General features: G+C 38.6%; 1 long non-coding RNA gene across 3 annotated transcripts in view; it reads left to right on the top strand.

Moving 5' to 3' along the window:
• Positions 1-3,430: 3,430 nt before the first annotated feature.
• LOC103878351 overlaps positions 3,431-27,023 on the top strand; it is a 92,388-nt gene continuing 68,795 nt past the window's right edge. For all 3 annotated transcript variants that reach the window (XR_004177869.1, XR_004177868.1, XR_002517608.2), the window contains exon 1: positions 3,431-6,417. This is a non-coding gene — a long non-coding RNA (uncharacterized LOC103878351). The remainder of the gene's footprint in view (positions 6,418-27,023) is intronic.

The following is a 27,023-nucleotide window of genomic DNA, read 5'->3' as shown; positions in this document are numbered from 1 at the left end:
TTCATGTTTCATGGTAACTATGTTCTCCCTAGGATTTCTCTACATTTTCTGGGGTTGGGGAGTAAGGGTGCATTTCCATAGTCACCCATAGCTTTGATTTTATGCTTCAACTAAATTATTTTACTCTGTGGAGCAAAATTTTATTGACAGTGTGTGGATCACTCAGGTGGGTATATTACTCTGTAGTAGTCAGAGTTCTCAGAGAAACAGAACCAACAGGATGTACATATATAATTTTGTGTGTGTGTGTGTGTGTGTGCGCGCGCCAGCCAATTGGGTGAGCCAGTTCCTTAAAATAAATCTCTCTCTCTAAGGAATTTATTTTAGGAAATTGGCTCACACAACTGTGGAGGCTGGCGAGTCCAAAATCCATAAGGTAGGCCAGCAGGCTGACCGATTTCCCTCTTTCTTGGGGGAGGTCAGTCTTTTTTCTCTTAAGGCCTTCAACTGATTGGATGAGGACAGTCAACATTATAAAGGACAATCTGCTTTACTCAAAGTCTACTGTTGTTAACCTCATCTAAAAAATACCTTTACTGCAATATCCAAACTAGTATTTGGCCAAATACCTGGGTACTACGGCCTAGCCAAGTTGACACATAAAACTAACCATCACACACTTCAACACATGGCTGTGTATATTCCTTTTACTAAATCAAGTTTGGTGTATAAAATGTTAGAATCCATATTCTTAACAAGCACCCCAAAAAGGCCTTATTCCAAATAAAGGAGGAACACCACTCTTATAGTTGCCTGAGTAAAACTGCTCCAGCCCCACTCCAGACATATTAAATCAGAATTTCTGGATAGGATCTGAGCTTGCTTCCTCAAGCTTGTAAAGCACTCTAGCTGATACTAATGTATCAGGATTGAGAATTATCGATTCACTGTTAAACTCCCAATTCGGATCTACCTTTATAATCTCAAATCTTTCAAGGTACACAGATTACTCCTTTAGCAGTAAAAGTTTGGACAAGATCCACTTTCCTTAGATGGAAGTTATGCTTTTAAATTGCATTTCTCTTCCTTATGATCTGTTTCTTCTTATCATGTACAATTTTTAAATAGCCCTTCTAGGACTTGCTTCTCTAGCTGCACATAATTCTATAAAACTTCTCCCACCATTTTACCAATTCCCTGCTCCTTTCACTGACGAGTGGCAGAGGTTGCACTCCTGACGATTCATGAGGTTTTCCCCACATCACTAAAAGCCCAGCATCAAGTGAGGTCTGATTTGGGCCCATCTGATCCCTTAGCAGCTGAGATTGGAGAGCAGGGGCATTAATCACACACCTAATCCACAACTGCATGAGTTTGTTCTCATGGAAGATAAAGCTCTCCTTGGGGAGCTAGAGATTGACAGTCACTAAGGCCAGATGCTAACAAAGGAATTCTGTGGGTCTTTTATTTGTTTTTTAGAACTCCACTGGATCAAGCAATCAAGATTGTAACCTCACAATCTTCACACACTTAAGTTGAAACGAAGGAACTGCCACCATTTTCAAATATGAACTGCACTTTTTAGGATAAGTTGTTTGTTGATGATGCTGTTTTTGATTTTTGGTGCAATTATTTTTTTTCCTTGAAATACACGAGAGTGTTTGAAACTGAAGATTGAAGTAATTTTCCAGGATGATAAACAGTTTTCTAAACAGTAAGAGCCATTAGAGCTATCACAAAAAAGTCAGCCTACAAACTGCTATTGTTTCTCAACCTTTCTCCTCCTCAAGCCCATCACACAAATCAGGAGGCAGGATGCAAAGCCAGTAAAGGGTTCCACCTGCCAGCATTGCTTTACACTGCTCAATGGGGTTTTCAGAAAGGAACTTGGATATTTCAGCTGAAGACACTGAGGTCCAGAGAGGTAAATTGTCAACCTTCCCAATTTCACTTAGTCAATTATAGACTCAGGATCTGATTCAAGAATCCTAATTCCCTGTGTGTTATTACTTTCATTTCATTGCCTAAGGATTAATTGCTCCAAAATTTTTCTCTCTCCATGCCGAGCCTCTCTACTGAGCTTCAGACATAAATTTCCAATTGTCTGATCAACGTCTCTGCTGGGCTATGCTCTGGACACTTCATTCCCAACATGTCCAAAAACAAATTTAGGATCTTTTTCTTCAGTTGTCACTTTCTCTCCCTCCTGAGTTTGCTATTATATCTAATCACAGTATGAACTAATTCTTAAAATCTACAACCCTGTGAATCCTCCCTGAATCCTCTTTCCACTTCCTAATTTATCAATATGACCTCTTGAAACATATCTGGAATCCCTTCTATTACTATACTTCTCCTTCTTCCCATTACCCATTTCTCACCTTGAATACAGCCATTACATCTTAATAGGTCTCTTTGGTTGCAGCCAATTTCTTCTCTAAGCCTCCCTCTACTTCAATGGCCAAGAATTAATTTGGGAATCTGGCCCAACCTGGAAAGATTCTGCCCTTTGGGCTAGACCCACATTTTGATTCTTTTAATCATAATGGCATGATAATGTCAGGATATCAAGAAATAGAAACCAGTAAACAGATTTACCCACACCCTTTTATCTCCTACTAAATGCAATGCCTAAATTATAATTAGATATATTACAAATTACTTTTTTGCCTTTTGCCTGAATGTGAAAATCTTTGTGTCTGTGTTGTCCTAGATACTTGCAGGCTTGGACACAGCATATATCAAATATCAACTAACACTTTTATGTTCAGAACTAGTCACTGGAGTTAAGTCTCATTGGTCCTTTAGCAAGGTGCAAAATCCCAGAAGAGAAGAGAATTTTCAGATGTTATTATTCTCCTTTGGACAAAAATACAAATATCTTACATGAGAAAAAAAAACAGTTTGGCAGATCCCAAGAAAAAAATAGTCAAAATGGAATAATATCCTCTACTATCATAAGAAGGAAGATTGTTATAATATGGGGTGACTTATGACTCAAACCCCTCTGTCAGGCTTTCACCAGAATTCTCCATAATGTATTATTTGTATAAGCAAAGTCTTAATCCTATAGCATGAAACCTTCACAATCATGGCTGCAGCAATAATTTGGTCTTATTTTTTACTATTGTCCTACCAATATTTATTCACCCATTTCACACTAGTCTACTAATTTATGGCATAAATACACATTTATTATATGATTCATTTCTTTGTTCAGGCTGTTCTCTTTGCTTAAGTGCCCTACCAATCACTATGTAAAGAAATTCTGCTCTTTCTTTCTTCCTTTTTTTTTTTTTTTTTTTTTTGAGACAGGGTGTCACTGCGTTGCCCCAGCTGGAGTGCAGTGGGACAATCACAGCTCACTGCAGCCTCAACCACTCAGACTCAAGTAATACACCTGCCTCAGCCTTCCAAGTAGCTGGAACTACAGGCACATGCCACCACACTCGGTTAGTTTTTGTATTTTTTGTAGAGATGGAGTTTCACCATGTTGCCTAGGCTAGTATTGAACTCCTGGACTCAAGCAATCCACTGGCTTGACCTCTCAGAGTGCTGAGATTTCAGGCGTGAGTCACTACACCCAATCCTGCTCTTTAAAGTCCACCTCCTCTGTCATCTTTTATTCTCCATAATATCCCTTTCCCACCAAAACAAATTTTTAAAACTCAATGTTTCCTCTGTTTTACAGTCAATGTCCCTTTGTTTCTATCAGTAGCTTAACACTTAGCTCTTTGCATTGAACTTGTGTGCAGTAGACTAGAGGTTCCTAGAAGACAAAACTGCAGCTTCTTTGTCTTTGGGTACATGGTACCTGGTACGTAGAAGCCAGTCAGTAAATGTTTGTGAAACTGAATTGCACCCCAATCATCTTCTGTTTTTCAGGTTCCATATCTGGGTAATATTAGTGACTCCAGATTTGGAAGGTTGCTGTAATCTACAAATATTGAACATTGTCTCTGGAAGGCCTACAGTATGTAAGGACTAAATGAGATAAAGAAAGGAGAAAGGCTTTGTGAACAGTAGGCAAACAAACTAACAAAATCAAGGTATAATTATTATCAGAATTACCCTAAACCTATGACCGATGATTTTTAAAGATAAAGTAAGCAGTAGAACGCACAAGGACCCAACATTCTCTGCTGCTGCACAGATACAACCTGGAGAACAACAGCCATCCTGTTGAACACTTAAAGGCTGAACCTTCTTCCTTCAATGAATGCCTGAAAAGGGGGTGAGAAAGAAAGGTAGGGAAGAAAAGAAAGGGTAAATGCAGTTTTCAAAAAATAAAGCTTGTTGAGAAGAAATGGATGTGAGAAAAGAGCCAGAAAAGAAAAAAATGAGAAAGAAGAAAACAACCAAGAAAGATGGATGAAGAAAGAAAAGAATAAGAAGAAAAAGGAAGGAAACGAATATATCCATGGGGTGTTTGCGCAGCATTAGATGGACAACATGCATCTTTACATAGGTGCAGAAATGAGAAAGGTTGATGGAGACAGAAAAGCCAAGGCAGGTATTATTGGGTTGAGAATCCTTTGGGTTCATTTAGGCAGTTCATTTCCTAAGGTGCAGCTCCTAGACAGGCATTTCCAGTGACGCCAACTCTCCCTTATGAGATATCATAAAACCTACTTAAAGAGAGGAAACCTAAAGTGCAGTAGGAAAGATTTATTAGTAATGTTGTAAATAAAATATGTTTCCTTTTGCTTGAACGATCTCAGCAGATCTGTCTCTTGCTCTGTCGTCAGGCCGGAGTTTCTGAAGGGCATCTCTGGAGAGCACTTTTAGAATGCGATCAGCTGTACATCTGTCCCTAGGCACCATTAACTTAGACACAGCCCCAATTTGGATTGGGAAAAAGCTAAATCTTTTAAAAATATGGTCTTTTTGATAAGACCCAAGAGGGGTAAATATATACATATATACATATATATTTTAAACCAAATAGCATACTTTCTCTGTCCAAGAAGTCAGCATTTTTCATGTGTCCTCCATGAGACAGGGGCTCCCCCTTTACAAGCTGTGAACTTTTGTCCTGTTCGTTCACACAGCAGGATCATTTCTGTCCACGCACACCTGGACCAGGCCTGCCTGAGAATTGCTCAGCTAATGACCCTGTACTGGCCAGATTTGCTTTGTGTGGAATCAACTTTCACAGATGAACTTTTTTTCTCTCTCAGATGACTTCCCTCCACTTCAGATTCTTGTCCTTAACATATTTTGTACAGAAATAAGGGATTTTAGAGTTTGGGAATATGGGAGAGAAAAGGGAGATCCATGGACCAAAGTTCTCCAGATGTAAATAAGCATAGTAAATTCATGCGCTTACTAAAACTGCTTTCTCACTCTTGAGTGTGTACTGGCCCTGAGAAACACATGTGTTTCAGAAAGGAAAGTAACAATACCTGCCATTTATTAAGCATCTATTTCATGCCAGGCACTGAGATAAATGCTTTCCCTGTGTCTTCAATTTTATCCTCATAACAAACTGCATGTTCTTATCATCCCCTTTTTACAGATCCCCTAATTCACCCTTAATGAGGTTAAGGAACTTGCCCAAGGTTACAGAGTTAATCCCAAGTGGCAGGCCCAGTACTACTGTGGTCTGAATGTTTGTGTTCCCCCCAAATTACTATGTTTAAACTTAATCACCAAGGTGATAGTATTAGGAGGTGGGGCCTTTGGGAGGTAATTAGGTCATAGTAGCAAAGGCGTCATGAATGGGACTAGTGTTCTAATAAAAGAGGCCACAGAGAACTTCCTTGCCCCTTCCAACATATGAGGACATAGCAAGAAGACCTCATCTATGAACCAGAAATGAGACCCTCCCCAGACATTAAATCTGCCTGCACCTTCATCTTGAACTTCCAGCCTCCAGAACTATGAGAAATAAATGCCTGTTATTGGAAAGCTACCCAGTTTATGGTATTTCGTTGTGGCAACCCCAACAGACAAAGTACTAAATTGAGATGTTCTTAATGACTACATTAAGCTGCCCAAAGAGCAACTATCAGAAACAAAAATTATTTTTAAATGTATTAGATTCTCCTTTCCTATTCTTGAGAAACAACACTTCTCCAACATCCCAGGATATGCCATGGCAAGCCCTACCTGTATACTTCTGTGTTTTTAAGGCATTCTCACAGGTTCATTTTATTCTCCCAAAAAATATATGGAATAGTTAGAGAAGGTTTTGAACTTATTGGTAGATAAAATAACTGAATTTTATTTGGGGACTATCTCAGCCAAATGCCATAAGCTTTGCTAGCACTACAGAGTGCACTGACACATAGTAGGTATTCAATAAACATTCGAGGAATTAATGAAGAGAACCAAGGAACGTGATACCAGCCAGGACTTCCCTGGATATCTTCCTGAATTCATTGAAGAACCATTGAAGGATTAAATGCGGAGAAGGATGTGAAGGAGGCAACGAAAGGCAAGGAGACCTAGAAGAAGCCTGCTGCAGTTATCCAGGTGGGAAAGGGGCTTCCTCAAGTCAGATTTTATTGTGGAAATGGAGATAAGTAAACCGGCTTGTGAGACAGTAAATGACAAGACTTGGTTAACTACGAATGGTCAGAGGGAGGAAACACTCATAAATATTAATGTCTGGGATTTTAGAAAAAGAGTGTGAGTGAATGGCCTCTTCTCCATATGCTTTATGTATTTTTACCTATTCCCCCATTATGGTAATCATCTTACGGAACTTAAATTGCTCTTTTACAAGCCCATCTCCTTTATTAGATCCTCATCACCTTGAAGGTGAGGAGCATGTGTAACTCATTGCTATATCCCCTAATGTTTAATGTTTGCTGTAAAATGAGTAAGAATGAAGAAATAATTCAGATGTGATCTGCCCTCAGGCCAGGTGGACATCAATTCCTTCTTTGCTTTTTGACCCTCAGGCCACCTTTCCTGTACCAACTTAGACTTTTGCACGAATGAGATCCCTTCGGGTTAGATTCTGCTTGAAGGGAATTTCTGTTATTGCCACAAAAATGAGCACAGGTCTAGAGGCCCAAGGCCAAAATAAAATCAGCCTATGGAAAAATAGTAACCTTAACTTGAATTACAATACATGAACTGGTGCTGTACTGCCGCAAGTCCCTGAGGCTTGGTGCCTTCAGATGCATCATTGCTAAGCCATAAATGAATAAGGCAAGGTCTGAGAGAGACAGAGCTGTAGATAGGTAAGAGTGATAAGGGTCTAATAATTTTTTTTTTATCTGAACTTTCTGCAAAGCAAAATGAGCCAACTTCCTTTCATTGTCCTGAGCTGAATGTGTGTGTGTGTGTGTGTGCATGTGCATATGCATGCATGAGCACATATTGCCCTAAAGATACTAGCAAATTTGGTTGCCATATTTTCCCATTACCTAATTTTCTATTTACACACATACCCAAACATGGTCATATCTCTTTAAATAGAAAACAATGTGTATTTTCTTTGAAGATTTAAAGCTTGAAATTGTCATACTCAGGGTATATATTTTGCACAACCATTATTTTTCACAAGGTAGCAAACCACAGCTTAACAGAACCGAAAAATTGCTTTTGTTATATGGGGACTTCAATTTCTAATAACAGTGCAATGGGAAATAATCATTTTCCCCTGCCCATTGGATGTATATACTGAGCAAGGCAAGGTACCAACCAGTGCCTGCAGCTACTTATTCAGGACCAGGCCCAGTCAGACAGCACAGGGAAGGCTGCAGAGGAGATACAAATAGCCTAATAACTATTTTTTTTCTTACTACCCTTTCTTACTCCTCACCTTTTACTTTTACTCCTTTTCACTGAAAACTAACATTTATTCACTTGTCTTCTGTATCAATGCTCTTGAGACAAATAGCCCACCTCGCTTTATTGGGATTGCCTATGTTTTTGGCAAAAGTGCCTCACTCAGAAAGGGGGAGCAATCTCTAGACTAGAAAGCCTGCAAGCTTATACCAACTGCCACTCCTAAGCATGCTGATTTGGGTGCATCAGGAGACATTTTTAGTTTAAAAAAAGGGAGAGAGAAATCACTAAATATAACATATTCAGCATCAGCTAAAACATCATCAGTGAGTAGGCCCACAGTCACTCAATATTATTTAATATTACCAGCTAATGTTCATATAGAGACTTTGGGTCACATAGGTATAGAACCAAATTCAACTCTCACATTCACTAGGTCTGTGACCTCAGGAAGGTAATATAACCTCCTATAACATCAATGTTATTATTTGTAAAACTGGGTAATAATGGCTATCTTATGTGTTTGTGGTGTATCTGACACAATATTTGGCTTATATTAGGTATACCATCATTGGCAGTTAACATTAATGTTATTGTTATTATATTAAATCAGGATCCTCCATTCACATAAAAGGATCTATATCCTCAGATATTGGCCCATTTATCTCCCATCAGCAAGAATACATTGTTCATTAAGACATCTTATTTTAGCTTGGCCCACCTAGGGCACTCTAAGCTCTCTTTTTGCATACATGGAATTGACAAGAAGACTCAGTGTCCCTGTCCATAGACTCCAGGGATTCTAGCCTTCTTAGGAAACTCTAAGGTGATTTCCTTTGTGCAAAGCTCAGCTACCTCTAAGTGGCAGAAGCTCACTCAGCAACAGGATCACAGAGTGAAGTTTCTTCTCATTCTCTGCTGAAACCTGCTATGTATTAACTTACTTGTGTCATCTAAAAGCTGCTTCTTCATCTTGTATCTCCATGTGGTGCATAGAGCTTGGTACATGGTAGGTACCCAGTAAATGATGAATTGATTGAATATCTTTTCTTTTTTTAGCTTCTAGAAACATCCACATCATGATTAAATATCTTTTTCAAGTTCTAAAGAACCACTATCCTAAATTAAGACTTTGGGGAATCATACGGAAAGGAAAGGTGTGAGAATTGGGTAGGTACGCCAACAGTGTCTACTACATTATTCTATCCAGAGTCTTCGCAAAACTCACCTTGTTCCTTATTGTTCTACATTTAGGGTAATGTTGGCCATTCTGATCACCTGGCAATAACCAGCCAGGCTTTTTTTTTTTTTTTTTTTTTTGAGATGGCGTCTCACTCTGTCACCCAGGCTGGAGTGCAGTGGCGCGATCTCGGCTCACTGCAGCCTCCACCTCCCGGCTTCAAGCTATTCTTCTGCCTCAGCCTCCCGAGTAGCTGGGACTACAGGCACGCACGCCACGACTGGCTAATTTCTGTATTTTTAGTAGAGATGGGGTTTCACCATGTTGGCCAGGATGATCTTGATCTCTTGACTTGGTGATCCGCCCACCTCAGCCTCCCAAAGTGCTGAGATTACAGGCGTGAGCCATCGCGCCAGGATCCAGCCAGGTTTTTAAGCTTCACGGGCAGGAGGTTATTTCCATCCTGAGGCTATACTGGCAATTTGTTTAAGCTGCCACCTGGTGGCGCTTGATTTATGGCCTCAAGATCTGGAAAGTCTAGGTCCCCACAGGCAAGATAACAATACAAAAAATAGAGCATGTTTGGAACACACTTTTGAATTAACCTGGGCTATTTCTCCAAAAATTAAAATAGTAGAAATTTCAAAATTGAATTTCTATTATATTGTATTAAGTTGGAAATTATATATTAAGCACTTATTTGAGGTATACTCATGATAAATGGTACCAAAGGGACTTAAAGTTGTAAAATCATCTGAACCAAAATTTTAAAGTTTTTTAGTCAGTTCCTTTCTTGTGAATTTGAAAAATACAGTATATTTGCCTTGCATATTTCTCTAAGTAATTGTGAGGATTAGATGAAATAATGATGTGAAAGTCTTTGTAATCTGTGAAGTGAAACACAAATGTTAGTCATTAGTGTTATTTCTCCAGTCAGAGAGGCCGTCTAGAGACACATTTCATTAGCTAGAACGTCAACATTTCTGCGTTGATCACTATGTTCTAAAACAGTACACATGAAAAGATATGCAACTTCCATAATATTGGGCAAGAAATGTTAAAAAATGAACACTCTCACTTTCTGAGCTGCCACGGCCAGGAAAGAGAAGGTTGTCTAATGATATTTATCTGCAGGAAGTCAGAAGTATCATAGATTCATATTTCCTCCCAAAGTAGAAAAGCAGTTTTCAATTTGGACTTTAATTAGAAAGTGATCCTTTTCTCCCAAGGGAGTTTGAATTACCCCCATCCTTTGCCATAGCATGTTGGAGAAGGATGTGTGCACACCCAGGGAGAACACCCAGACTAAGAAGGCAACAACATGGAGCATTATGTAGTTATTCCTGGTCCAAAAAGAGAGGCAAAGCTTCTGTTCTCCACTGCACTGAGTCCCTAGGTCCCAGACTTGACCTACCACCCAGCCAGAAACAACAACAACAAAAAAAAAACAGAACAAAATATTGAAAACAATGGCTTTCAAACATCATACAATCTACAACCTAGGACCGTGACCCTTGAGACAAAGAAAACAAAGGCAGCCTTGTGAATAACTTGGCTTTCTGCCTGGAAGCACGTGGATCAGGGAAGGATACCCCAAGCACAGTGCAACCATCTTGCTGAGTTGAGGAGGGAGATCAGAGGTGGTGATGAATGAGAGGGCTCAAATTTGAGGATCAGAGTACTGGAGAGGAGGGAGGTACACAGAAGAACTTCAGAAACCTGTGAAAGAGTCCCCTGGCAACTGTGCCAAATACTACGCTGTACATGTGTACACAAGTCAGTCAAAGAACTACTTCTACCAGGAGGTGCAGCTGAACAATTCCAGAAGTTCACATAAGGTGTAAGGTAGCGGTGTGTCTGTGTGTCTATGTGTGTCTGTGTCTCTGTGTGTGTGTGTGTGTGTGTGTGCGTGAGAGAGAGAGAGAAAGAGAGATACACAAACAGAGAAGACGGAGGCAGACAAGGATCAAGCATCCTGAAGTTCATTAATGTGTGACAATAATGGAATCAAGAAAAGTATCAATGGAATCTAATTTCAAAGAGAAGATTAGACCAAAATATAGACTGTTCTCTTGATAAGATGCCTGCATTAAGCAAGAATCCATGGTAATTAATACATAGTATTACAAAATGTGGGGTCAGTGATTCTCAACAAATCTTTGGGTGGCTTTGTAAAGTCCTAAGCTATAAAATCACTGGGTTATTGTTATAAATACAGATTTTATGTAACTATTCTGGCAGGAATCAGAATTATGTTCCTGGAATAAGGAAAACCAAATGAGCACAGAGCTGATTTTTATCTTGTGAGCATTCCTTCTTTTTTATCAGTTACTAACATAAGCATGCTCCCATTGTATGCCCTGGTGCTTCTCCAAAACCAACCTGAATCTTCAACCAACATGGCTCTTCCTCATGACCTGAAGGATTAGGACATGACCTTCAGGATTTCAGACACCTGTCTTTATTATTTACTGCCCATGCCATGGTTGTGGTATATACTCTTAGTATAACTCCTAGTAAGTAGTAATCTCACCAGATCATTCCTGACAATGTTGTTTGTTTTTGTTTTTTTTTCTGGAATCCTATACATCAAAGATATACAATAGATTATAAAAATTTTCTAAGTCAATATCATACTGTAGAAAGATAACAATTCTGAAGAGCCCAAGATCACAAACCAGCTTATGCCAGAGATGGCCTTTCTGCTTAAAGACCATATCAGCAAAGAGAGCCAGACCCCTATTTAGAGTTTCTTATTTGGTCAAAATGTTCCTTGTGGAAGGGATTAATAACAGGGAAATAGAAAACCTGGTCAGTATGGTTAGCCTGCTCCTCACAAGCTCACAACATATCCCAGAGGAGTGAGTGCTCAGTCTCCTTTGTTAGTTATCAGAATCACACATGCCCTAAAATTCCTTCCTTCATTAAACATTTGCTGAGTATTACAGCAAGTGGATCAGTCATGATTGCGAGGTGTTGAAAAATAAGAAAGTGCATGTATTTCATTTGCTTTCTTTAGTAACTTCAACATTACCTATATGCCAAGTAGCCTTAAAATAGCCATCGGCAGGAAGTCAGAAAAGCTATCAATGAAGATAAAGAATGCCACTAAACTGCAATTGTCATGAAAACAAGAACCTAGTCTGATTTTATACAACTGTACCCTCAACACAGAGTATAATTTCTGGCATATAGTAGGTGCTCAAGAAATTTAAGTTCTTATCTACCTCCTTTCTCCATCCTCATTCAGACAAGCAGGTCTTTGTCATTCATCTGTCCATTCATTATTGACTATCTCCCACAACCCTGGCACTTGATATGTGTCAGCTAAGGTTCAATCAGGGAAACCAAACCACTAAAAGATTCTCATTCTCTCTCTCTCTCTCTCGTGTGTGTGTGTGTTTGTGTGTGTGTGTGTGTGCATGCATGTGGTGTGTTTTTTTATAAAAAGATTTCTTACAGACATTGGACTTATGTGGCTGTGGTTGCTGGTTAAGTGGTCCCAGTACATTTGTTGTCTTCAGGACTGATGCTAAAAATTGAAGTCCACAGGCTAGACAGTGGGGAAAATAAGATGGATGTTAAATAAGAGAGAGCATGGATAAGTCAGAAGGCACAAGCACACAGTGGAGCTCACAAGAATGAACTGGAACCTTCCAGTTGCTGTTGCCCCGATCTTGATCTCATCGTTAGCAATGGGCAAAATTGGGACGGAATGACAAAGTTCCCTTTCCACTCCAGTATTACAGAAAAAAAAAAATCTACGGCCGGGCGCGATGGCTCAACCTGTAATCCTAGCACTTTGGGAGACCCAGGTAGGTAGATCACCTGAGGTCAGGAGTTCAAGACCAGCCTGGCCAATGTGGCGAAACCCTGTCTCTACTAAAAATACAAAAATTAGCCAGATAATGTTGGCACACACCTGTATCCCAGCTACTCAGGAGGCTGAGGCAGGAGAATTGCTTAAACTCGGGGGCGGTGGAGGTTGCAGTGAACCAAGATTGTACCACTGCACTCCAGTTTGGGCAACAAGAGCAAAATTCCATCTCAAAAAAAAAAAAAATCGAAATAGATGCTAATAGGAAGCAGAGTGAATGGACCAACACACTGTTTCAGGACATAGCAAAACACAAGAGTAGACATTAGGAAAGAGTTAATCACTGCTAGAGCACGGTTGTAGCTAAAAACCTAGTGAGAAAGAGACACTGGAGGCACTTCCAGTAAGACAAAGAAGCCCTTAAACAGGTCTGTGAGAAGGCCTGCCTTTGAAAAATGAGCATCAAATCTTCTAGAGGAATCAAGATAGGCAGAGCCACCACACAATTGCAAGAAACACAATTCATACAGAATGTAACATAAACATGCCACCAGAATTGCGCAACACAATGGTTCTGAAGTCAGCAGGCCATTTGCTAGACCGTTTAGCTACACATACGCTACAGAGAACAGTACAACTTCAAACAAGTTGGGACAATTGAATAAGTAGATAAATACTCAAGAGGGACTACTCCAATTTGCATGGATATTTACATGTTAATCAGTCCTGCCCAGCCAAAAGTACACACACAAAAACACACATATCCCCCACATAAGCTTCCCCCATGCAGAAAAAGTTGAGAACTAGAATGTGAATTTGTTTACACTCTGGCTATTGGTGCTGCTAATACTGTCATACATGGGTTTGGCAGGCTGTGTAGAAGTGAAATTCTTGACGGCAATTAAAGTCTTTCAGTAAGTCTCATCTTATTTTGAAAGGTGAGTTTCTTAATGGAATGTTACCACACTACATAGCTGCAGTTATTAGGAACTGTCCATCTCACACTCTGAATAAGAACAGGAAGGAAATGTGTGCTGTAAGAGGAAGAATGGTTCCATTTATGGAAATGATGAATAGCTTCCAAAAGGCAGGGTCATTTATAACAATAGGTGTCAGAAGGTTTGGGGCACGAACAATAGACTGAGCCTGATAATATCCGGAGGGAAAGGCCGGCGTTGTGACAGGTGGGCAGGCAGTCCCAGGGACACTGCATTATTAAACATTTCTCATATCAGGCAAGCAGCCCATTTATAGTGCTGAGCTCTGGAAGGATCCCGCCTCCACTTCACTGTAGCTAAGCTGGAAGTGCAAAGCAGGAGGGGCAGGAGGGGACTTTTTTTTCCCATCAACACATACCTTGTATGTAGGGAATGAATAACCCATTCCACTCAAAAAATGGATAATCTATTCCAGTCACCTCTGATGCACTCCCATATAAAAGAACCCATTCCACTTGAAAAAAATAAAAATGCTTTTTAAGAATTTGACTCATCATTCTCATTTGGAAACTTCCTGAGCTATGTCTTCTCCTTGACCCTGTTAGGCCCAGGAAAGCTAAGAAATTGGTCTGAGCACTCAGAGTGTAACATTATTCAGGTGGGTCAAGAAAGGAAATGAAGTCTCTGTCTCTAATAAAACTAGTCTATGGATTTACCTCCTCATCCTTGCAACTTGTGTATCCTCAGTCCAGTACTGTAATGCTCCTGGGAATGTCCTTTATTTTACATAAGGAACAAAATACCAGCTGTTCAAAAGGGACTGGAATAATCTGTTCTCTCTCACAACAGATGAACAACTCCTCCAATCTGAGAGTCATTTAAATTTTGTCCTATTATAACTTATAATGATTAAAGGGAAGAATGCTCATTAAATCCACTGGATATAAAATGCCTCCAATATTATTGTTCTTTCCAAAGTTGGCCTGCATTTGAAAATGTAAATGACATGGAGACAATGCAGCATAAGCACTCTACAGAAGCTAAGGTCAAGTGTACAGGAGAGTGGAGATGTGTTAAACATTTGCTCATAAAGCTTTCAGGCATCAGGCAGGGGCCTATTATAATACCTCCAAGCTCCTAACTCATTCCACCATAGAATCATTGACCATTAGAACTGATAACCACAGGGGAGGTCATTCAGTGCAATCTCTTTTCATGTATGTAGTAACTAATAATTTAGGTCAAGGAACTTCTCCAATGATGCTCAGAGACATGGGAATCCCAGGCTAGGGCCCTCTCAATTTACTTTGTTGTGTCCTTCTAAGTTAAAAACTATGAGAAGCTGGAGGTCTTTAAGATAAGAATAATCCATCCTTTTCCTTAGGAGGGTTCAGAAATTAAGAAATGGCCTTGAGGCAGGTCACTGGACTCACTTTTCTACTCTAAGCTCATTCCTCCCACCACATCCCTGCCCAGATCCTATAATATAATTTGCAGATGTTTAAAATTCTTTTCAAATGAGCTCTGCTTCAAGGGCCTAAAGAGTATGCTGGTGATTCAAAGCTACATTATCTCTTTTCTTCATTAAGAGAGATGCTTACATAACCACTGGCTTTTCGTTTAAGAGACCAGGTGGCAATGGCTTAATCATCATAGCCATATCAAAATATAAATTTGTGAATCTAGCTGTATGACAACTATATTTCACACCAGACTCCAGGCTTCTTCTTTGTCTCCTGGGCCTATTCTGCTTCCCATTCCTAACTGCCCAACTGCAGTTGCTAAATATGTTAGTAGTAGCCTAACCCACAGTAAAGTTTTTGGAAGATTCAAATGCCCCTGCAGCAAAAGCATGGAAATTTTTATTTTTTAGCTGTGTCATTGAGATTTAATTGACCAACAATAAACTGAACATATTTATGATATTTGGTAAGTTTGTACATATCTAGGAACCTGTGAAAGCATCAGCACAGTTAAGATAGTTTTCTTAGTCTGCTTGTACTGCTATTACAAAATACCATGGACGGGGTGTTTTAAACAACACACTTATTTCTGACAGTTCCAGAGTCTGGGCAGTCCCAGTTTAAGGTGCCAGCAGATTTTGTTCTTGGTGAGGGGTCTCCTGCTGGCTTGCAGATAGCTGCTATCTCACTGTATTCACATGACCTCTTTGTGTGTGAGAAGAGAGAGAAATCTCTGTATTCTTTTTCTTACATGGGCACTAATTCCATCATGAGGATGCTATCTTGATGACCTGATTTAAACCTAATCACTTCCCAAAGGTCCCACCTCCAAACACCATCACCCTGAGAGTTAGGGCTTCAACATATCAGTTTTGAGGGGACACAAACATTCAGGCCATAAAAACAGTGAATATATCGCATTCTTTCAAAAGCTTCCTATATTTTCTAGAGTTTTTGTTTGTTTTTTGAGGTAGAGTCTCACTCTGTCACTGAGGCTAGAGTGCAGTGGTACAATCTCGGCTCACTGCAACCTCTGCCTCCTGGGTTCAAGTGATTCTCCTGCCTCAGCCACCCAAGTAGCTGGGACTATAAGTGCATGCCACCACACCTGGCTAATTTCTTTGTATTTTTAGTAGAGATGGGGTTTTGCCATGTTGGCCAGGCTGGTCTTCAACTCCTAACCTCAGGTGATCCACCTGCCTTGGTCTTCCAAAGTGCTGGGATTATAGGTGTGAACCACTGAACCCAGCCTAGAGCTTTATAGAAATGAAAACATACAATATGCATTTTTGGTCTAATTTCTTTCACTTGGCACAGTTACTCAGATTCCTTCATGTTGTTGCATTTATCACCAGTATCAATAGTTCATTCCTTTGTTTTTTCTGAGTAGTATCCCATTGTATATAGACACCACAAATTACATATATATTCATTGGTGACAAATATTTGGGTTGTTTCCAGTTTGGGGCTACTAGAAATAAAGCTGATGTAAGCATTCATATATCAATTATTGTATGGATACACATGCTTGTTTCTGTTGGGTAACTATCTAGGAATGGGATAGCAGGATCATACAGTAGTTGTATATTAAACTTTTCAAAAGACTGTCAATCTGTTTTCCAAGGTGGTTGCACTATTTTATAATACTATCAGCAATGTTTCTCCACATCTTTGCCAACACTTTTTAATGGATTGTGTTTTGGTGTTACAAATAAGAAATCTTTGCCTGACCCACAGTCACAAAGATTTCCTAGTATGTTTTATTCTAGAAGTTTACATTTATGTTTATGTTTTACATTTAGGAAAATGTCCATTTGGGTTAATTCTGCATATGGTGTGAATAAATGGATCAAGATTCTTCTCCCCTCCCACATTTTTTGTTTTTGCATGTGGCTATCCACTTATTCCAGCACAATTTGTTGAAATGTTTACTCTATCTTGATGGAATTGCTTTTGTACCTTTGTCAAAGATAAGATGTCCGTATATATAACATTCTATTTCTGGACTCACTGTTCTGTGCCATTGACTTGTCTATTCTTATACTAGTACAATTATTATTTTTATTATTGTAGCTTTGTAATAAGTCTTGAAATCATAGTATTAGTCCTCCAACTTTGTTCTCCATTTCTAAAGTTGCTTTGGCTATTCTAGGTCTTCACTTTTCCCTTTGAATTTTAGAATCAAGTTGTCAATTTCTCAAAAAAAAAAAAAGTGACGAGATTTTTATTGTGATTGGATTGACTCTTTGGATGAATTTGAAGAAATTGACCTATTAACCATCTTGAATTGTCTTATATAAACACAATATATATCTCCATTTATTTAGATCTTTTAAAATTTCTCTCTTTTTTTAGTTTTTCACTGTACAAATCTTGCACATCTGTTGTCATAATTATCTCTATGTATTGAATAGAATGCTACTGCAAATGGTATTATTTTATAATTTTAATTTCTAATTGTTGATCGCTAATACAATATATTTTTAAGTGTTGACCTTGTATTCTGCAATTTTGCCAAACTTACTTATGGATTATAATTGTTTTCTATAGATCATTGTGTTTTCTATATATCTCATCATATTATTTGAAAATATAGTTTTCTTCTTTGCAAATATGGATGCCTCTTATTTATTTTTCTTGCTTTATTATAGTGGCTAGAAAATCCAGTGCAATGTTGAATAGACATGGTAAGAAGTGACAATTTTATTTCATTCCTGATATTATAAGGAAAGTGTTCAGACTCAAAATTGTTAGCTGTAGGGTTTTTATAGATCACTGAATTAGTTTGCTGGTGTTCCTATAACAAAATGCCACAGATTGCATGGCTTAAACCACAGAAATTTATTTTCTCACAGTTCTAGAAGCTAGAAATACAAGATAAAGGTTTAAACAGGGTTGGCTTCTTCTGAGGTCTCTCTTTTTGGTTTGCAGATAGCCTCCTTTTCCCTATGCCTTTGTTCTTTGCAGGTATATGCCCAAATTTTCTCTTCTTATAAGGACACCAGTAATGTTAGATTAGAACCGACACTAATATCTTTCTTTTAACTTAATTCCCTCACTAAAGAGCCTATCTCCAAATACAGTCACATTCTGAACAATTGGGAGTTAGGACTTCAAAATATGAATTTTGAGAGGATACAACTCAACCCATAACAGTGCCCATTATCAGGTTGAGGAAATTCCTGTTTCTAGTTTGCTGAACATTTGTATTGGGAATGGATGTTGGATTTTGTTAAATCTTGTTTTTGCATCTATTGAGATAATCATACTTTCTCTTTTTTAGTTTTTTTAAATATAAAACACATTGAATAATTTTTAAGTGTTAAATATACCTTATATTGTGGAATAAATTCCCACTGACCATAGTATATTATTCTTTTTATGTATTTCTGGATTTCACTCACTAACATTTTTTAGAATTTTTGTGTCTATGTTCATGAGGCTGGACTCTTTCTTTCTTTCTTTCTTTTTTGTACTGCCTTTGTCAGGTTTTGATGCACGGGTAATGCTGGCCTCAGAAAAGGAGTTGAGAAGTATTGAACAACCTGGATAAGTTTGTGAAAAATTGGGATCACTTCTTCCTTAAATGCTTTGTAGAAATCACTGGTAAAACTGTCCACTCCTGTATTTGCGAGATGATTAGCTATGAATATAATTACCTTAATAAATATAGGGGATCATTCAGGTTATCTTTTTCTCTTGAATGAGCTTCCATAGTTTGTGTCTTTCAAGGAATTTGACCATTTCTGCTAAATTGTCAAATTTATTCACATAAAGTAATTTATAATATTCCCATATTACTGTATATAGAATCTGTAATGATGTCAACCCTGGAAATTTTATTTTTCCAGTAACTGCTACTAAATTCACTCAAACAAACTTCCTTATCCCTTTGGTTAGCAGGTATCTTAAATGGGCTGACCTGTAAATTTGATCTATAAACTTTCTGATCTGTATGTTTTTAGTAACTTTCAGTTACCAAATCAATCCAGTCCAGTAAGTATTTAACTCTCAATATGGGATTATGTAAAATGACAAAATCTATGACATACTGGCATTTCTGAGAGAAAAGAAGAGAAAGTAAGCAACTTGGAAAACATATTTGAGGACGTAATTCAGGAAAATTTCCCCAATCTCGCCACAGAGATCAATACGCAAATACAAGAAATCTAGAGGTGAACTTCTGCAAGATACTACACAAGATGACCAACCCCAAAGCACACAGTCATCAGACTATCCAAGGTCAACACGAAAGAAAAAAATCTTAACATCAGCTAGAGAAAAGGGACATATTGCCAAAAATAAAAACTCATTAGACTAACAGTGGATTTCTCAGTGGAAACCTTACAAGCCAGAAGAGATTGGGGGCCCATTTTTAGCATTCCTAAGGGAAATAAATGCCAGCCAAGAATTTCATACCTTCCCAAAATAAGCTGCATGAACAAAGCAGAAATATAGTTTTTCTCAGAGATGCAACTGCTAAGGGAATTCATCACCACCAGATCAGCCCTACAAGTGATGCTGAAGGGAGTTCTTAATATGGAAACAAGAACAATGCTACCACAAAAGTACATGCAAGCACACAGCCCACAAACACTATAAAACAACTGCACAAACTACAAAGCAATAGGCAACAACTCTATGACAGGAACAAAACTTCACGTATCAATATCAGCCTTGAATGTAAATGGCCAAAATGCTCCACTTTAAAGATACAGAGTGGCAAATTAGATAAAAAAGAAATAAGATCCATCCTTCTGTTGTTTTCAAGAGACTCATCTCACATGCAATGATATCTGTAGGCTCAAAGTAAAGAAATGGCAAAAGATCTATCATGTAAATGGAAAACAAAAAAGAGCAGAGATCAGTATTCCTGTATCAGATAATATAGACTTTAAACCATCAAGTTTAAACCAACAGTACTTTAAATCAACAGTAAAAAATAATAATAATAATAAATAAATAAAGGACAAAGAAGGGCATTAAAAAACGATAAAGGGTTCTATTTAACAAGAAGATTTAAACATACTCACCCAACATTGGAGGACACAGATTTATAAAATAATTACTCTTAGACCTAAGAAAATGCTTATCTTGCCACATGATAATAGAGGGGGACTTCAAGGCCCCACGGACAGCATTTATACATGTCATTGAGGCAGAAAACTAACAAAAATACTAGACTTAAACTTGGCACCTGACCAACTGGACCAAGTAGACACCTACAGAATATTCCACCCAACAACCACAGAATATACATTCTTCTAATCTGCACCTGGAACATGCCTCAAGATTGACTACACACTCAGTCATAAAGCAAGTCTCAACAAATTCAAAAACATCAAAATCATAACAACCATACTCTTGGACTACATTGGAATAAAAATAAAAATCAATACCACAAGGAATTCTCCAAACCACATAAATACATGGAAGCTAAACAACATGCTCCTAAATACCTTCTGTGTAGACAATGAAATTAAAGCAGAAATCAAAAAATTATTTGAAACAAATAAAAATAGAGACAAAATATGCCAAAACCTTTGGGATATGGTAAAAGCAGTGTTAAGAGGAAAGTTTATAGTGCTCAACACCTACGTCGAGAAGATAGAAAAATCTCAAAATAACAACCTAATCTCACACCTAAGGTAACTAGAAAAACAAGTTAAAAACTAAACTCAAAGTGAGCAGAAGAAAAGAAATACCTAAAATCAGAGCAGAACTAAAAGAAATTGAGACTCCAAAAACCATACAAAGGATCAACAAGACAAAAAGTTGGTTCTTTGAAAGGATAAGTAAAATTAATAGACCAGAAAAAAAGAGAAAAGAGTCAAATAAGCACAATCAGAAATGACAAAGGTGGCATTACAACCCATCCCACAGAAATTCAAAAGATCCCTCATAGACTACTATGAAAATCTTCATCCACACGAAGTAGAAAATCTAGAGGAAATGGATGAATTCCTGGAAACACACAACCTCCCGAGACTGAACCAAGATGAAATAAAGATTCTGAACAGACCAATAATGAGTAATGAAATTGAATCAGTAATTTTAAAAATCTATCAACCAAAAAAAGCCCTGAACCAGAAGAATTCACAGACAAATTATACCAAATGTATTAGTCAGGGTTCTCTAGAGGGACAGAACTAATAGGTTTTATACATATATATATACACACACACACACACCCCTACATACATATATACATACACATATACATATATATCATACATACATACATATATACACATATACATATACATGTGACAGAGAAGGTTGTACATTGGCCTGACAGAGAAGGTTGTATATTGGCCTCCCAATGATGTCCACATTTGAAATATGTGCATTTTACTTTAGATGGCCAAAGGGACTTTGCAGATGTGATTAAGTGAAGGATTGAGATAAGGAGACTACCCTGGATTATTCAGATGGCCCTGATATAATCATAAGCGTTCTTATAAGAGAGACACAGGAGACTACAAGGTCAGGAGAATGCCATGCAACAATGTCAAAGGTTGGAGTCATGCAGCCATGGACCAGTCCCTAGGTGTGGAAAGCAATAAGGGAGGGGTTCTCTCCTGGATCTTCCAGAAGAAGCCAACCCTATTGATACCTTTATTTTAGGCCCCTAAGACTCATTTTGGACTTCTATCCCCCAAAACTATAAGATAATACATTTGTGTTGCCCTAAACAGAGTTTGTGGTAATCTATCACAGCAGCAATGGAAATCTAATATACCTAGGTAGCCATGGCTTAGAGGAACAGGTAGCTCTCCCCTTCCTGTTGGTCGTTACTGCTTATCTAGCCTGTTATGTCCTTCTAAGGTGGCACCCAGAGGCCTCAAAAGAGCCTTTCACAAGGGACTCAATCCCATGTCGCAAACCTCAATATTAATAATCTCTTGAGATTTTCTGCATTTTTCAGTTCACTTCAGATAGTGACGTGACTCTCCTTTCCTCTGCCCCCCACTAGAGTGATCCCACCAAACTGCAGTGGCCCTTCTCTTTTCCCCTCTAAGATTGCTCCAATTGGGGAACCTAGAATGTGGTAAGATCGACTTTCCATCATTCTCAGGAACTAAACACTCAAGAAAATAAGCCTTGCTACTCTGCCTGGTCACATCACTATTCTGTTTCTCTGCAATGTTTTCTTCCCCACTCTATAGCATCAGGACACATCAGCAAGAGTGATATCATGGTGGCCAGCAAAATGGAGGAATGACTGCTGGTCTCCTCTCAGAGCAGATACCCACAAGTTTTGTGAACACTTTATCTTGGTAACCCCAAATTTCATTTGATTGAGGGATGAAGACCAGTTGAATGCTTTCCCTTCTTCATAAATACCTTTTCTCACACTCCTATGGCCCCCTACTTATTGCTCCCGTTGTCAAAGACCAGCAAACTAGTTTAATTCCACTCACAACAGGAATTAGAGTGTGAGTGTCAGATAAGAACCAGACATTCTTGTTAACTTAGGCTTGGGGAGTTTAATAGCTTTGTCCCCTGCAGGTTACCCACTTCTACTGTCATCTCTGCACTTATCAGTATTTTATAAGAAAATCTGAATAAGTATCTCTCATCATCCTATTATACTTTTATATTATCCTATCTTGACATACAATTAGATATCTCTTTCATGCCCCAAGTGACTGGCTTGATTAAACAGAGAATGACGTGTGGAGCCTAGTCCTTGAATTCAACTCTGATTTTAGCGCCCTCTCTGTCACCAAGATATCTTAAAAAATGGCCCTTTTCATGGCCAGGTCAGTGAGCCTGGATGAACAAATGCAAACATATTGTCACTACTATGGAGAACAATGCAAAAAGAATGTAAAGACTGGGCTGATGGCTGATGATGGCTACGTGGCTGAGTTGTCCTTATGATGAGTAAAGCTACATTTTTTATCTCTCTGCATTCATATGAAATTCTGAAACAGGTGTTTTTATTTAGCTTCTCTCAATCCCCTCAGTCTATCTCACTTGCTTGCAAACATTTGATGAAATAAAAAAGGTCTTATGAGTATCCAAGAAATCAGAAGTAGTATTTGGAATCTATGCTTCACAACTGCAACTAGCCAGGTCCTATAACCCACAAATGCCCAGTAAATGTTGTTGATCATCTGACTAAGAGTTTAAAGCATCTCTTGAGACTCCTTAGTAAAATAAAATCTGGGCCATGATTCTTCACTTTCATACTGACTAGAGTGCTTAGCACAAAGGTTGGCACAAAATAGTCACTCGGGGAATGCTCATTGGGTAATGGAACTGAATGGAATTGTTTATACATCTATCTCTGACCCTATGCCAAAATCCTGATGGACTGACTAAAAGAAAAAAAAAAAAGAGAATAGAAATGCATTTAAGTAACGACAGGGGGAAGAAACAGAGACTTACATTAAGTGAAGGGCAAAGTGAGGAGTTAGGATGATTACTGATTTTGGGGGCCCTTGATGCTTTAAGTGTAACACTGTGGCTATGTAATTTTAGGTAGAAAATAAGATTCTGTTTAGAGGTTAGTCAGGGAATTCCCTTTTCTTTTGGAAAATTGGTACTTTTGCAACTACCACTATAGTATTGGAATGATGATGAATGTCAGAATGACTGAAAATTCTAATTTAACACCCTTTCTCATTTAGACAGCACTGTTTTGACAAGAGAAGTCTTTTATCTTCACATTCAAAGTCTAAATGGCAAAGGATAAAGTTTTAGAGTTATCAAGGTATAACTTTCTAGATGGATGTTGGTATCAAGACATATGTCTATGCAATACTCACATATGTCTGGGGAAGCATACCTGAACAGGCAACAAAAACAGCAAAGAAGAATGAAATGGGCCACAGGGTATAAGCAACATTCATTGCTTATACTCATCTGGAGAAATGGAATCTTGGGTTGTAGATGAAATCCCCTAACTATGGTGACAGAAAACTTCCCAGTGGTCTTTCACACTATACTTCACTCAGAGCCCCCTGTCAACACTCCTGTGTCTTGGAATGAGTCCGCATAAATATCCCTTTTGCAAATGGACAACATTCCTGGCTGAGGCCATGCACAACAGCACAATACAAACTCATCCATGTTTATTCCCATGACACCCACCAAAGGATGATAAATTGGTACCCTTCTTTGTATAAGTTAAGCACATTTTCACCTCTGGCCAGGATTTGACCCTGGGACAACTTTCTTCACATTTCTCAAGCATTTGGTGCCCTTATGGCCACCAGGTTCTACCTTATCATCCACTTCAGGTGTATTCTGAGAACTACTAAAATAGAATTATTTAAATATCTACTAGCTAAGAAAATTCTAAGAAATTTGGTGATACAGTTGACAGAGGTAATTCAAAAATGTGTCAGAAAGTAGGGTGAGAAAATGAGTTGGGGGAGTATATAACGAAATAAGTAAAGCCGTTCCGTGGGTGAATTCTGAGTCTCAAATTATTTTAGGTGGATGAGTTATTGTAAACCAGTAGTCAAAGTCATAATATAGAGAAAGGTTTTCAGCTTAATGAAATTCACTTCCCTGGCTCTGCAATTTGTCTCTGTGATAAATGTACTCTGTGGTAAGCCATTTTGCAAGACACAGAAAGGCAATGCTACAGGGCAAAAGCCAGGAAAGTCACAACCTTGGACCTGAAAGTGAGCTTTGAATGACTGCTTCTTGAGGGAGCCTGGCCTAGATCTGATGTGGCTGTCTTTCTTCTCAATTCAGTGGGATTTACCCCAAGATGAAAGAGAGGTACACCTTGGATCAGAATGGAATAGTCCACACTTGAAAGTGAAGACTTAAAACCTCCATTCCTTTTAACTATTGTGCTTTTATCTCCTGGGTACCATTGGCTTAAAAAAAAAAAAAAATGAGGCAACACCAAAACCGTGACCACCTCAAACTAACCAAATGAAATTCTTTGTTCAAAAGCTTTACTCATACAGATGTCCTGCATGCCAACCATCAGTCAAGCATTCACTCAGGGTGAAAATTAATACCTAAAGCTTTACCTTTTCAACTCAACCTCAGCCAAATCCCTTTCCCAGGTAGCTAATATAATTTATTTTTTATTGTTGCTGCTGGATCCAGCAGTGAAGTATAAGTTCAAATGTGTGTTTTATATTTTTAGCTATATATAACATATTAACTGGGGGAATGTGAAAGTCTTAAGTGGATATAATTAAATATTAAATAAATATTTTAATTATAGTCTCAGTTAAGCTTTATTTACAGTTACTGTATCTAATCTAGAGCACTACCAAGATCCTACATATCTAAAATTCAGTACTAAATGAATGCCAACTGCAGTTGAAGAATACAAAGCAAAAATTTCAGAAATTATGCATTGATGTGAATTTACCTACTATCTAATGTCTCTATATGTGTAGTTTGTTTGTTAAAGCAAATATAGAAAAAAAGAAAAATAATAATAAAAAAAGAGGGCCGCTTGCAGTGGTTCACTCCTGTAATCCCAGTACTTTGGGAGGCCAAGGCAGGCAGATCACTTGAGGCCAGGAGTTTGAGACCAGTCTGGTCAACATAACAAAAAAACAAAAAATTAGCCGGGTGTCATGGCCCACACCTAGCGACTTGGGAGTAATCCTAGCTACTCGGGAAGCCGAGGTATGAGAATCACTGGAACCTGGGAGGTAAAGGTTGCAGTGAGCCGACATTGCCTGAACAACAGAGCGAGACTCTGTCTCAAAAAAAGAAAATAACAATAAAGAAGGAAAGAAAAGAAAGAAAGAAAGAGAGTAGTCTCTGTCTGTAAGATGAGTGCTTTTGGAAGTTATTATTTATCTGTAAGCCACCAAAATCTGTTTTTTCTTAGAGTTTGTAGAAACAGAGCCTTAACTAGCCCAGTGTGTGTGTGGGATGGCGTGGTGGAATAACTGACCATGATGTCTATCATAGTGAACTGATCATTAGGGTTCATTCCACAAGTCTGGAAGTTTGGGCAAATGGAATTCCTGTGGCAACTGTGACTCCTGGCCTCCCCTAAATGTTCTTCTGCACCTGCCTTCTACCTGTCCTTAAGCACACTTCCGTGAAGAGTTGTTCCCTTGTCTGTGCTTCTGAAACATGGCCGCCCACCAGATTTGCCTGGGAAAGTTTTTTAAGAAACGTTTTCCCAGACCCTATTCTACACCTACTGAATCAGAATCTCCAGAGCCAGGACTTAGGGAATCTATCTAAATTTTTAACCAGTTTTCCAGACGTCTGTGATGCCGTCAGTCCAGCTGATCCACTATTTGGGGACTACGGCTTTAGAAAACAAACACGAAATGTAGAGAAAAAGATTACACTTGGCTAAAACAGACAGGATGGAGAGGATTCCCCGCCTCATCGTATTAATAGAGATAAGTTTATCAGACAAAGCTAGTTGTCACCTTGAAAGGCTCCCAGAATATTTCTATCCCAGGAATCCAAAATTCAAATGCCTCCAGGGCAGGCAGATAACATAAATGAGTGAGGCCAGCTCAGTGGAATGGGTGGCTCCCTCAGCCTGCATTTTATTTCCTATAGTTGATAGGAACAAGGGAACAATAAATATCTCAGAGCTCTCTTAACTCTTTTATGAGAGAAGCAATGGTAGAAGCAGGATGATAAAGAGCCATAAGCACTCAGTGACCATGGCAAGAAGTAATAGGGAGGAGTGGGGACTCTGGCATCTGAAGAGAACAGCTTCTACCCAACTCCTGTCAACTTCTGTGGAGGCAAAGCCTGTGTGAAAGGAGCAGTGTTAAGAACAAAGGGAAAGTTAAGGAACTGCTAGGCAGGAGTGGGAAAGCTTTCCATTTAAGTTGGATCTAAGCTAATAGGAAGGGAAGGCTTGTCCCTACTCCATGGGAAAGTAGACACAAATAACCTACTGTTTTTATCATATTGAGACTTTGGTAGAATAAACTGGGATTTGGAATCAGGCAAATCTGCAAATAGAATCCCAGCAA

The sequence above is a fragment of the Papio anubis genome, chromosome 13, assembly GCF_008728515.1.
Source record: "Papio anubis isolate 15944 chromosome 13, Panubis1.0, whole genome shotgun sequence".
NCBI lineage: Eukaryota > Metazoa > Chordata > Mammalia > Primates > Cercopithecidae > Papio > Papio anubis.
The sequence above is the reverse complement of the archived record's forward strand: the minus strand, read 5'-3'. Positions and strand labels throughout refer to the sequence as shown.